We start from the raw sequence: 11,817 nt of genomic DNA on the forward strand, positions 1-11,817 counted from the left end.
CTGTGGATCAGACTAAATGACAGGGGTTGCTCCCTCTAATTCTCATACATGAATTGCAGTGCTGAGATGCATTTATGATCATGACCATGCATTCTAGCAGAGATTGCTTCCCCAAAAGCTTAATGGAAAAGACCCTCTTAGAGAGAAAGGAAACAATTTTTCTCAGAAAAAGTCCAGAGGAGAAAACAATCTTCTCTAGATTCTGGAACAGTAGGTTAAGTATCATTTAGCAAGCACAGAGAAAAAGCCATGCCTGACTGCTCTCCTGACATACAAATCCGTGCTTAAATGGGCCCTGTGAAGGGAGTGGGCTTTTGTGGGAGGCTGTTGCTTCTGGAGAATTCAGAGGAACTCAGCATATTGTGTTGGCATTCCAGGAAACTGGTATATTTCTGAAAATGAAGCAACAATGATGAATCAAATTTTCTGGAAACAGCAATACAATGGGAGAAAGAAAGGTAATCCAGTAATTAGTATGCTAGCCGATAGTTTTACAGACTTCAGTATCCTAATATACTGCAGCCTTCCTTCATCAGTCTCTTAAACCTAGATCCTCAGAGGGATCTAATCCTTATTGATGCTGATTTTAATAACACCAGAAATACTTTCAAATATTTCTGGGTCCAAAATTAGAATGCATCTTTTTATAATTTTAGACTAGTATAATGCTTCTGGATTGTAAGCTACCTGCACTCTTGTTGCATTAAATTTGATGGGATAGATGAATCAAAAGTGTGTTCGTGACCAGTACTGAAAGGCTAAACAGGGTTCAGGATTTTGAATGCTGGGATTTCAATCTATCTAACATCATAGCAACAGGGTCTGTGATCTTGGCCGACTCAGCAAAACCCTTGCTAAAGAAAAGCTAAAAAGAGGAAGATGGAATAGAAATAGATGGGAAAGAAAAAAAATCCAGAAGGAAGAGCCACAAGTGCTTGTTCATTTTTTTAGCCAAAACTGGCAAAAGTAATGAATCAGCTAGGTCTTCCTCGCCAGCCTTTTTATTTAATGGCTCTTCTGAAGTGTCGAATAGCGAATCCCTCTATTATTTTAACAATAAACAGATGTGAGGTTAATCTAGCACATTCTTTTCTAGTTTTGTTTCCTTCTTTCATCACAAATGGTTTTAGTAGTACAATTAGGCTTTTTTGTTTGGATTAATCCAGGCCCTTTTGCTGCCTTTTATAAACAAATCATTGTTACCTTGGGCAATTTAGTGTATATGCCATAAGGAATAGCAACAATAATCTTTTTCATCTGTGTTTGTATAGCAGCTACCATAATAGAGCTATGCTCCATGATGATGTCTCTGCAGAGCTATCACAATGTAAATAATTAATAATAACAGTTGTTTAACACTTGAATGGGACTCTGTTGTTTGTAAACAAAGAACTTTTATTTCCTCTGCATTGCTTACTACACAAAACATAAAATGACTCCCAAGGAAGGAAGCTGTTTTCCTCACACACTTGGAAAGGCACAGGAACTCAGCAACCCATCGAAAGTGAAAGGTCAAATGGATTTTCAAATTATCTCAATTTGAACGCATTGTGTTATTAGTAATAAGGGTGAAAAAAATCTGATATTTATGTTAACAAATTCATCTGTCAAAATGACATTATAAACCAAATAGACAGTGTAGTAATATTGTCCAGTAAATCCATGTGTAGTTATTATGAGAAGAAAAAAATAATAAATAGATTGAAAGATAAGAAAATTTTAAAGGACATTTTATTATAGTATATAAATACAATTACAATAGCAAAACCATATCAGAAGTTACACAACACATTTTGACTAAGAAACATTTGTGAATATTACAGAGAAATTGACTTATTTTGCTTGGTCTTACTATGCAGTCTTGCTTGCACTTAACCATGCATTGCAGTATTTAAGTATTAAAACAACATATAACCAGAATATTTTGACTTTTTTTATTTATTTTTTAATTCCAGCAGATTTGAGAGTCACAGTTTTCCTTTACATAAGTCATACCATCCCTTTCGTGGTACAGATGGCTGAGTATTTTGATTTATGTAACCTGAATATATCCATCTTCCTTAGGAAGAAATTATGTTTATACATGTATACCAATAAGGAGAAAATCCGCACCCTAAAATTCTTACTTTAAATAGACGATATTAAAATAAATCCTTTCCCACTTAAAAGTTTGGCATTTATGAGTACACAACCAAACAGATATTAATGTCACAGGAAAAAGCACAAACCCAAGAGATTGTGGTAAGGCAGAATACCTAGGTCACACATAGTCGAACACCCCTGCTTCTGTCTTTTTTGACCATCTCAAGACTGAATCAAGAGGGAATGGAAAGTACGTATTACTGTCATGAAGCTGCAATACACTAGCAATAAATCAGATCGGAAAGCCTCTGTAATGAAGAGGGTTCCTCTTCCAAAGAAAGTGCAACAGAATACAAGACCTTATAGCTTAAAGCTCTCATCTTGGGAATTTTTTTAGGAGTTATTTAGTAGTTTTTCATTAGACAAATTAACTGAATTCAGGATTGCTCACGTTTCCCCCAGAGGAGACTTTCAGTGCAAGCAATTCAAACAAATATCCGGGGCCCTCTGACTTCTGGGGGCCCTGCACACCTGGTCTATCAAATCCTCATCTACCCAGAGCAGCTACAACCCAACCATGCCCTGGTACGTATGGCACGTACTAGGTATGTCACCTTCTTCCTCAGAGTGGCAAGTAGCTCACATAAACTGTGTGCAAAGCAAGATAAAAGCTCTCACATGGGAGATCTCGTGCCTGTGGGAGGCAGAGGCTTGTGGCTCCCTGGCCTGGTATGGGTTGTATTGACAGTGCTGGGATCCATGTGCCTGGCTGACGACTTAGAGCAGGGTCTGGGAATTTGGCAACAAGAGGTTAAAAATGGGGAATGTGGTTACTTTTTGTCAATGCAGTGGTAAGACTCCATTTCTAAGTGATGTTTAGGACCTTGCATTTTTTGCCTGTCCATACCGATGTCTCAGACACGTGCCCTGTCATTGTTTCCCATGCTAGCTGCCCAGATCTACTGCTTTCATAAACTCAGGGAGCTATGGCACACTTCAAATCTGCAGCATTTTTCACTGTCAGCCTGTATTTCTTGGGTCACATTCGCTGCATCGGCTTGCGCTTTTACTGCTACCATTTGCTGCTTGTCATTGACAAGCGCCTTCAGCAGGTGCTCAGTTTTTCTGCTGTATAACTGACAGGAGGGGAAAAAAAGTGGTCGTTCCAGCGATGTTCCTTCTGCGGCTCACGCGGGGAAATGAGCTTGAGGTGACCCTGTCAGCCTCCACTAAACCTCATTCTATTGCTTTTTACTAGTTCAGCTGGACAATGCCTTATTAGTGTCTCAGTGCTGTCCTCGTCTTATATTTCACAGACTCCAGTCTGCACAGATCTAGTTTTGGTTGCTGTTTTATTACCATGCTATCCTTCCTCTTATTTATATATATATATTGCTTTTTTCTGGGTTGCTGCCAAGAAGCAACTTGTTTAAAAAATAAACCAAATCCAGATCCTGGCTTATGTCACCCTAATAACCTCAAATCCGTAGTCTTGTCTCTAGGGTCTACAGCTCATGACACCAAGTTACTTCATAAAATGCAACTGGATTTGATGGCTTGTGGATTTTGCTCCAAAACCCCTGAAATTAACTAACTAGACTGCAGTTTCCTTCAGATCTATCCTTCGAGCTATCCTGGAGTCACTCTACGAGATCTTATAGCTCCTGTGAAAAGAATAATTCATTAAGTCTTGCAGCAGATTTCACCAGCAGTTCTCAAAGCACTTCACTAGCAAGGAAAAGTACCATTATCTTCATTTTATAGGTGCTTAACACATTTTTACACAATGTTTTTGAACACCTTCTTGTCTTGTCGCTGTTCATTTCTTCCAAGACTGTTTTCTTAGAAAAACAGGTATCCATTAATGTTTGAGCATATTTTTTTCTGCAGTCCCCTTCCTCCTTCAGTGCACAGGATAGATGATGCTCAGTCCGTGTGTAGCTCTTTGTATTTTGATCCATCCTCCATCTTGCATATATCCTTGCCTCCTCACAGTCTGCTACTCAAACTTTGCCTTGATGGGAGTTACATTCATCACAGGGTCTTTTGCATGTTCCCTTTCATGAAACAGCCGGAGTGATTCATGCAGTTTGTTTTCCCAATTATAGTAGGTTAAAAGAGGATGCCCTTTTACTTGATAATTAGGGAACTGAAACAAGGGAATATAAGGTTGAGTTCCCTATATTTGAGCGTACTGTTTAACTACATAAGACCTTGTATTTCAGAACAGTCAGCTGTATGGAGTGTAAGTACTCACTGCACTGCTCCAACAGAGCTCTGTTTCTCTTATGAGTGCTCAGCATTTCTGCAAATCTGACCAGACTCCAAGCTGGGAGCCAAGAAACAGAGATACCAACATTTAGGGGGGATGTGGAAAAAAAAATCATTTAAGCAGTTTGCCCAGTGCTACAGAGATCCTGCTTTATTAACGATAGGTCTGTCTTTTTCCTTCCAGTTATCTCCAGCCTTTAATTACAAGTCCCCCAACAATTGCAACAAACAGGTTAGGGAGTCTGTGGAAATTAAAAAGGCATAATTGTGTAATTAAAAACTCCACCTCACAAACCATGTTCAAGAAAGCCAACGCAGTTTTTCAAACATCCTTAATGTAGCATTTCCCAACTTTTGAGTGAGCTCCTTTGTTCCTGATCCTGGGGGTCTTTCTCAGCCTAGAGGCACCCCATTTCCCCAGCGCAAGGGGCTGAGATTTCTGGCACAAGGTGGAGAAGAGGCTCAGCCGATGTGTGCAGCTGCAGGCTGGGCTGCTGGAGCCGTGGGAGATGGGGACCCGAGAATGCAGGCGCTTGCTGTTACACGTGTGCAAACGACAGCTTTGGTTTGCTTTTTTAATCTGAACTTAATTTGGGAAAATTGGGCAGTTCTTCACAGAGACTGCAAAGGGCATGACTCCGCCATGAAGGCCAGATGCCTGCTGCAAGGGAGGAGGGAATTAGAGGCTTTCAGACTAAATAAAGGTGGGCAGGAGTTTCTAAGGCACCTCATCCGCTAAGCCTAATGCTTAGAGATGGCTGAACAATTCTGGCAGAAGTTTCCCAAAGTAATTAAACTTGAAGCAGATGCCCCGAATAGAAAATTTCTGCTCAAACAGTTTAATTTAATGAAGAGAATCATACCTGAAATAATGAGGTTGTATCAGAAACCCTTCAGTACCTGGTGTGGTTTCTGGGTCCACTCACCACGAGATAACCCCGCCAGCTGCTAGAAAGCTCCCGGCTTCTAAAGCCACTTTTGTCTATTTTTATGTGTGTGTAGCCGATGAAGCCAGAATATACAGGAACCAAAAACACGACCAATGAGAAAATCATTGCAGAAGGAACCGAGAATCGTTATTATTTATGATGTTTACTGTATGTGCCTAACGACTGACCTACTAAGTAGGCCCTTGAGGAAGAGAGCAAGAGACAGTCTCTGGCTCAAAGACTTTATGGTCTGAGTAGCACGAAAGACACGAGATGGAGCAGTGGATATAATGCGTAAGGATAGTGAACAAGGAGACGGCAGCAGAGGAACTTTTTTTTTTTTATCTACATCTTTCTTTGGGGGGAAGAGGCGAATATCTTATGTAAGAGGTCAGCTAAGCGGAAAGAAATGTAATTGGGAAATGGATATTACAGGGAAAGACGGCCCAGGAGAGAAGAGAATAAGAGGATATCTGTGAGGCAGGAGTGGAAAAAAATGTGTAGGAGCAAGCGAGTTCGAGAAAGCCGCAGATGAAGACAGAGCCAAGACGCTATAGTGCAAAATCCAGACCGTCACCTGCGTGTGCAGAGATCCTGGCTTTGGCTGCGTGCGGCTGGAGCCTTTGGCTGGCTCTCCTGCTCAGCTTTGTCCTGGGGGCACAGGGAGACAAGGGGAGAAGAAGTCACCTGGAGACCCCCCTCCCTCTCCCGGGCCCCAGCAAACCGCGATGCCTGCCTGTCCTGGGGCCGTACCGCAAATCCAGAGTCTCTGGCTGAACCCCAGGAGGAGAAAATCGTTTTTCAGCTTCAGCAAACAGCCGTCTGATAAGGCTTTTTGAGAGGGCAGGCATGTGGATACCCTTAATAATAAAGGTGTAGGAAGGAATTCGGTATTACGGTACCAAGAGCCACACAGAGGTTTTGCTAATTATCTTAGTAAAATAAATATATCCTGAAAGGAAGATCTGGGGGAACAGCCGAACCTTACTATGATCCTTTGCAGTAGGAACATCCATTTTCAACACAGACCCTACCAGAGGGTTTCACAGCGGCAACTGTCTGTAAATCTCACTGTTTCACAAACAGCAGCCCAGTAACCTCCTGTCACCAGGCTTATGAATATTTCAAGAGGAGAAAATGAGAAAGATAATACTTTATAGACTTATTAATGGTTGCCAGGGCCCCGGGACAGAGCTCTGAAACAGAATTTAGGTCTTCTAACTCCTGTTCTTAGCCTGCAAGACAATCTTGTGGCTATAAGACCCACCTTAAACCATCTTTTCATTGCTACGGTGGAGGCAAGAGACAAGACTGTATAGAAATGGCTGACACTGAATCCCTGGCAATGTTGAAGTCGTGCTACGTGGACAACCAGCTGAAAAAGCAGGAGCAAATCAGCTTCCTGAACAACCTGTTTCATGGGCTGTTTGCTGTTGTTTTTTTCTCACTCTTCTCTGTTGACATTTCAGTGATGTCCACTACTGCTCTCCTCTGCCTCACTTCCCTTAGCACTCTACCCTTTACTTTTTCTGATTCCTTCCTTTTTTGTTCAGCATTTTTTCTCTCTGCCTCCTTTGTTTCCTTGTTTCTCAACTGTTTTCCTCCTTCCCTTACTGACTTTTCTCTCTGACAGCTGGGGCTTGAGCCAAAGCCTGCTGAAGTCAATCCATTACCTTCAAAGAGTTTAGGATCAAGGCTTTATTCCCACTTGCTTCCCTGCTTTTTCTACAAGCTCTTTTCACATGCGGCATTCTCAGTGGTGTTTCCCTACTAAAAGGTGGGTTACCACAGTATGCAGGAAGGAAAGAGTTTTAGAGACAGAAAATTCTAAGGACCTAGTAAATTCCTTACTGAGTTGCTAAATTGCTACCCTGCCTGCACAACTGCAAAAAGCCAAAGGATTTGACGGAAAGTTGTTCTTTAATGCTAGCTTCATCACAACGCAGCTCTTTCCATATGACTGTGAGTGGTGGTCCTTGCAAAGACAAGGTCTGTCAGGAAGGAAATCCTTCTCATTAAAGTCTGCATTATTGCACGTAGTAACTAGTGACTGCACAGTCGTACATTTAATTGCATCTGCTGATCTTGAGCTTTCCCAGGCAGTACTTTAATCACACAAACTAATACCAGGAAAGCTGAAAAATGGAGAAAAAAAAAACACATATTGACTGGATAATGACTATGATTATATGTAATGATATAAATTGCCACAAAACATCTGTTTAATTTAATATATGCCACGTATACGTGTGCACGTGTGTATATACACGTATAGAAAACGTAGATATAAAATTATCTACCTACATACAGAGAGGAAAAAGTACTGAATATGGATGTATTGCATATATTGGCTATATTCTCATAGGACAGATGTATGAAAAACATTTTAGTGGAACATTGTTTGCAGCAAATATACAATATCTGATGGTTGAATGCTAATACATTTTTTTTGTGTACAGTACAGAGCCAGATGCTCAGCTACTGTGGAAGGATGCAGCTCCATCGAAGACTGAGGCCACTAGTGCAAACACTATTTTGGTCAACCAAACAATATTTCGGTTATATAATTATAATCCCACCTTTATATTTAGTCCTTTGTATGCATGAATATTTTGTGTACCCAGACCAGAGGCATAATAACTCCACTCACATAAGAAGCCCCATCTACTTCCCCGTTGCCACCCCTTGGTGTGAGGCTACCCTGAGCAGCATGGCACAATCAGTCTCAGTATGTGAACTTACAGAGTGAAGACAAACATTTTGCCAGCAGAATTAAGACCTTTATTTTTCAAAAATAACCAGCTGGGCCCATGTAACTGGGGTATGTAGGTGCCATCACAATCCAAGGGGTGTTAGCTAAGCTCCACTAATGCGCCTATTTCTGTTTTACAGGTGGAGACATCAGCCCCTGCTAGACCATATGAGATGTAAATCCTCATGCAGGAAACCTGTGGTTGTGCTATGGACTGAATTCAGATTCAGATCTCAGCTCTCTTCACAAGCTCATTGTTCGACCCTTTCCTGATGATGCATTCAAGGTAAAACAGCCTGCAAATATTTTATAAAGCTTCTGCAAATCACTAGAAAACCATCTCAACTGCAATACTTTGGAAACACTCAGTATTGCTGTAGTTACTGCACAACAGCTAGACTCCAATGGTTGTTTTAATCTTGTTTAAGCTATTCTCTCAGCAGGTAACTGAGAGACATAAATTATCTACTACCTGCCAGCAAGGTGCCCATACTGTAGAAGGTTTTTTATGTTACTCAGGAACACATTATATCCAGTTTTGGAAATTCAGTGAAAGAAATGACAGTGTTCTTAACAGTAGGTCCACTTAAACCTAAAGGGGCATGCAGACCTCAGAGTTAAAGAAAGCAATAAAAACTGTAATGGAAAAAATTCTAGGAAGGAAAGTTTGGAAAATATCTGTACTCAACTTTTAACTGACTCCTGCAGTACCTACTGCTCTTTTTCCTTTCCTATATAAAGAGCATCTGTCTACCTGTGGTCCAAAAGTACTTTGATTCTAGACTGAAGGAAACAACAACAATAAAGTACCAAAGTAAAATTCCCATGAAAGCTCACAGCATGTGTGTATTTCTCCTTTGTGCTGTGCATGCTCTGTACAAAAAGTGCACAGTCCTTCAGGACCTCAGAAATGTAAAGGGGTATGATGCAGAAAGTGGAAACACTGAGCAATATGGTTGCACAGGGCATCCTTGCAGAGCATTAAGGCTAAGAGCCTTCAAACTAAACTCCATCCTGATTTGCCTTCATGCCATCCCCATTCACTGCAGAGAGTGAATCAGCTGAAAATCACAGACGTGTTACAGCAGAGTAACAGACAGCAGTCTCTCGAGACTCATCAAGTATTTCAACCATTAACAAAATAGTGTTAAAAAGAGTTTATGCAAAAGTATGAAACTGGAATGTTCAGCCTAAGAAACAATCCTCTACATTACATCCGCACCTTTGTGTCCCTCATTTTGGTGTGCTAATGATCTTTTGTGTAACTTGTTAGCTGATGTGTATGGATACGCTGCATCTGCAGCCCCGCTCCAGGTGCGGAGGAGGCAGGAGTGGAAAGCTGCCTTCAGGCTCTCCCCTCTGACAGCCATCAGCTGGAGGAAAGCGCTGTGCAGCTGTGCCTCTTCTCTGAGACCACTCCCATGCAAAGTCCTACAAGGGCTGGTCCTGTCTCTTTTCCTTTTCATCATGTGCAGAAGAGCTGTAGGAAAGGTCACGATGAGCCCAGGGCTTCAATACCATCAATCTGTTGATGGCAACCAGCTCGTATGTCTCTTTTCAGCTGATGCAATCAGTGCCATGACACAGATGTCACAAAAATTATAGGAGATAAGACCATAGATTAAAAACAGTTGGCTGAAGCTGAACTAAAGGAAGAGATGGTGCTGGAAGGAAGGAGGAGACCTTGATGCAGCTACAGCAGGGAGGGAATTGTCCTTTCATTTTGGGTGCTATGTGGTTTGGGGTCCCGGTGTGGAATACTGGATTGCCCCTGGATTCAGTTTGGCTTGCAAAGTGCTTGTGTCTTTTTCTGTCTGCTCTACTGTCATTTTTCTGTGTGGTAAAGGTGACTCATTTTACGTTTTATGAGAAACTGACAGAGACTTGCTCAGGTTAAAATGAGAACAAAGAATAAAGCTTGTCAAATAAAGCAGCAACATATAGGAAATACAGAAGGTGTAATTCCTTACAGACATACTTACTGTCAGTCCAGTTTTATATTTTATTCTTGGTAAAATAGGCATTTGAATATAGACAGACAAGTAAGGATTAGCAGTCCCAATGCAGACTTTGGGAACGAACCTCATCTGAAACTGTCTGGTTTTATAGCCCTGGGCAAATCACATAATCTCTCTGCTACTGTTTTCTGATCTATAATCTAAGGGCAGTAATTCTTTCTTGCCTCACAGTGGTGAATTAATGGGTGCTCTGACACCCATTTATTTGGGGTGCCCTCTACCAATATTACAATTATGAAGAAGCAAGTGGCATGTTATGTTAATGCCAAATAGATACAGGGTAAAACTTGGATACTACTGTAATGAGTTCATTAGTAATGCACAACTGGATTGATTAAGTACTTGCCACTGGAAAGCCCAGTCCAGACCTGATACTTGATATATTATTTTGACCTGAGACAAATGCTCAATGATTTTGTCTTTTAAGTTCAGGCAATGCCTGTCACGTCAATACAAATTATTGAGCTGAACTGAAAGAAAGAAGCTGTAGTTGTCACAAGGATACCCTCTTTATTTTCTTCTGTATATAAGAATTGTGGCTTTCCAAACTGGACTATTTTTTTTGATTAATCTTTCAGAAAATCCACCACACTGAGGTTACTTTTGCATTGCCTGGTACTGGTAACTGTGATGTGAAGCGTCAGAAGATATAACAGTTTCCTACACAAAGGAGTCACAGGAGGATTCAAACAGTCTTTGAGGACCTGGATATCCAACTGAGATTAGAGGTCCGAATGAGTCAGGGTAGTTGTGTGCAGAAGCCTTTCAGCTCGGGGCTAGTGATCTGGAGGTGAGCAGCGTCTGGAAGAGGTGGCCTGTTCCTGGAGGGTCTGATCGCTTGTTTGAAATGGCTTCAACCGGGGATCCAACGCCTTTTGCTGGCAGGCTGATTATTTTATTGTTTTGGGGCCTTCCACTGTAGATGAAGAGGTTCCTGCCTTTCCTTTCCTTTCCTCCCCTAAGTCCCTCTCTGGCTGTGCGTCCTTCCTCATCCCAACCTCCTGTCGGTTCCTGCTCTGCTCTGCTTGGGCATTCGCTGGCATTTTAAGGTGAAGCTAAGAATTGCCAGCCCTATTTGGAGAATGGGAAGCGAGGTGTAGCACTGTGAAATGGTTTGCTAAAGGTTAGCCAGCTGTGACTGAGGAAGGTGCGCACTGTTCCCGCTGCAAAAAGATGCCACAAAAGTGTAAGCGCTCATAGTAATAACTTTCTCGATGTGTATTTCTGCTTTGCAAAATTACATCTCCACCAGGGGACTTGTTAATGTCAACGGTGTTCAGTTTTCATGATCACCGCTTGAAGTGATCAGTCAGCTGTATGGATCTACAAATTGCTCCCTTGAAGCCAGCCTCTTGGTGTAATGCTCAGGCGACAGCCAGCCGCAAGGATCAGACTCAAAGAGACGCCTTTGATTTCCCTTTGATGTTTCCGAGCCAAGCAACAATTTCACGCGGCCACTGGGCTGCAGGTGAGGATCCCGCCTGGTTGTGGGAAGCCAATTTTAACACCTCTGACCCGCTTTGGTGCTCAGATTACCAGAGGACAGCCGGCATATCGTGGTGAGGCAGAGTGGGGACGTTGCGTGTGCTGAGCTGCGGCCATGGGCTGAGTTTTGGCCTGGGTGCAGCCAGGCAGTGCTGTTATAGTGGAGGTCACACAGACAGAGCCAGGTCAGAGAGCTGTGTTTGTTACAGATCCAGGTCAGGCTCCCTGTATTTCACAGAATTTCTAGGTTGGAAGAGACCTCAAGATCATCGAGTCCAAC

At 42.0% G+C, this 11,817-nt stretch overlaps 1 long non-coding RNA gene across 1 annotated transcript; it reads left to right on the top strand.

The window, feature by feature from the left end:
- The first annotated feature begins 8,382 nt into the window (after positions 1–8,382).
- LOC137858979 (uncharacterized) lies at positions 8,383–11,559 on the top strand. Its single transcript, XR_011098108.1, has 3 exons — positions 8,383–9,880; positions 10,631–10,842; positions 11,305–11,559. It is a non-coding gene; the product is annotated as an uncharacterized lncRNA (long non-coding RNA).
- The last annotated feature ends 258 nt before the right edge of the window (positions 11,560–11,817 follow it).

The sequence above is a fragment of the Anas acuta genome, chromosome 6 (assembly GCF_963932015.1).
Source record: "Anas acuta chromosome 6, bAnaAcu1.1, whole genome shotgun sequence".
In the NCBI taxonomy this organism is placed as follows: domain Eukaryota; kingdom Metazoa; phylum Chordata; class Aves; order Anseriformes; family Anatidae; genus Anas; species Anas acuta.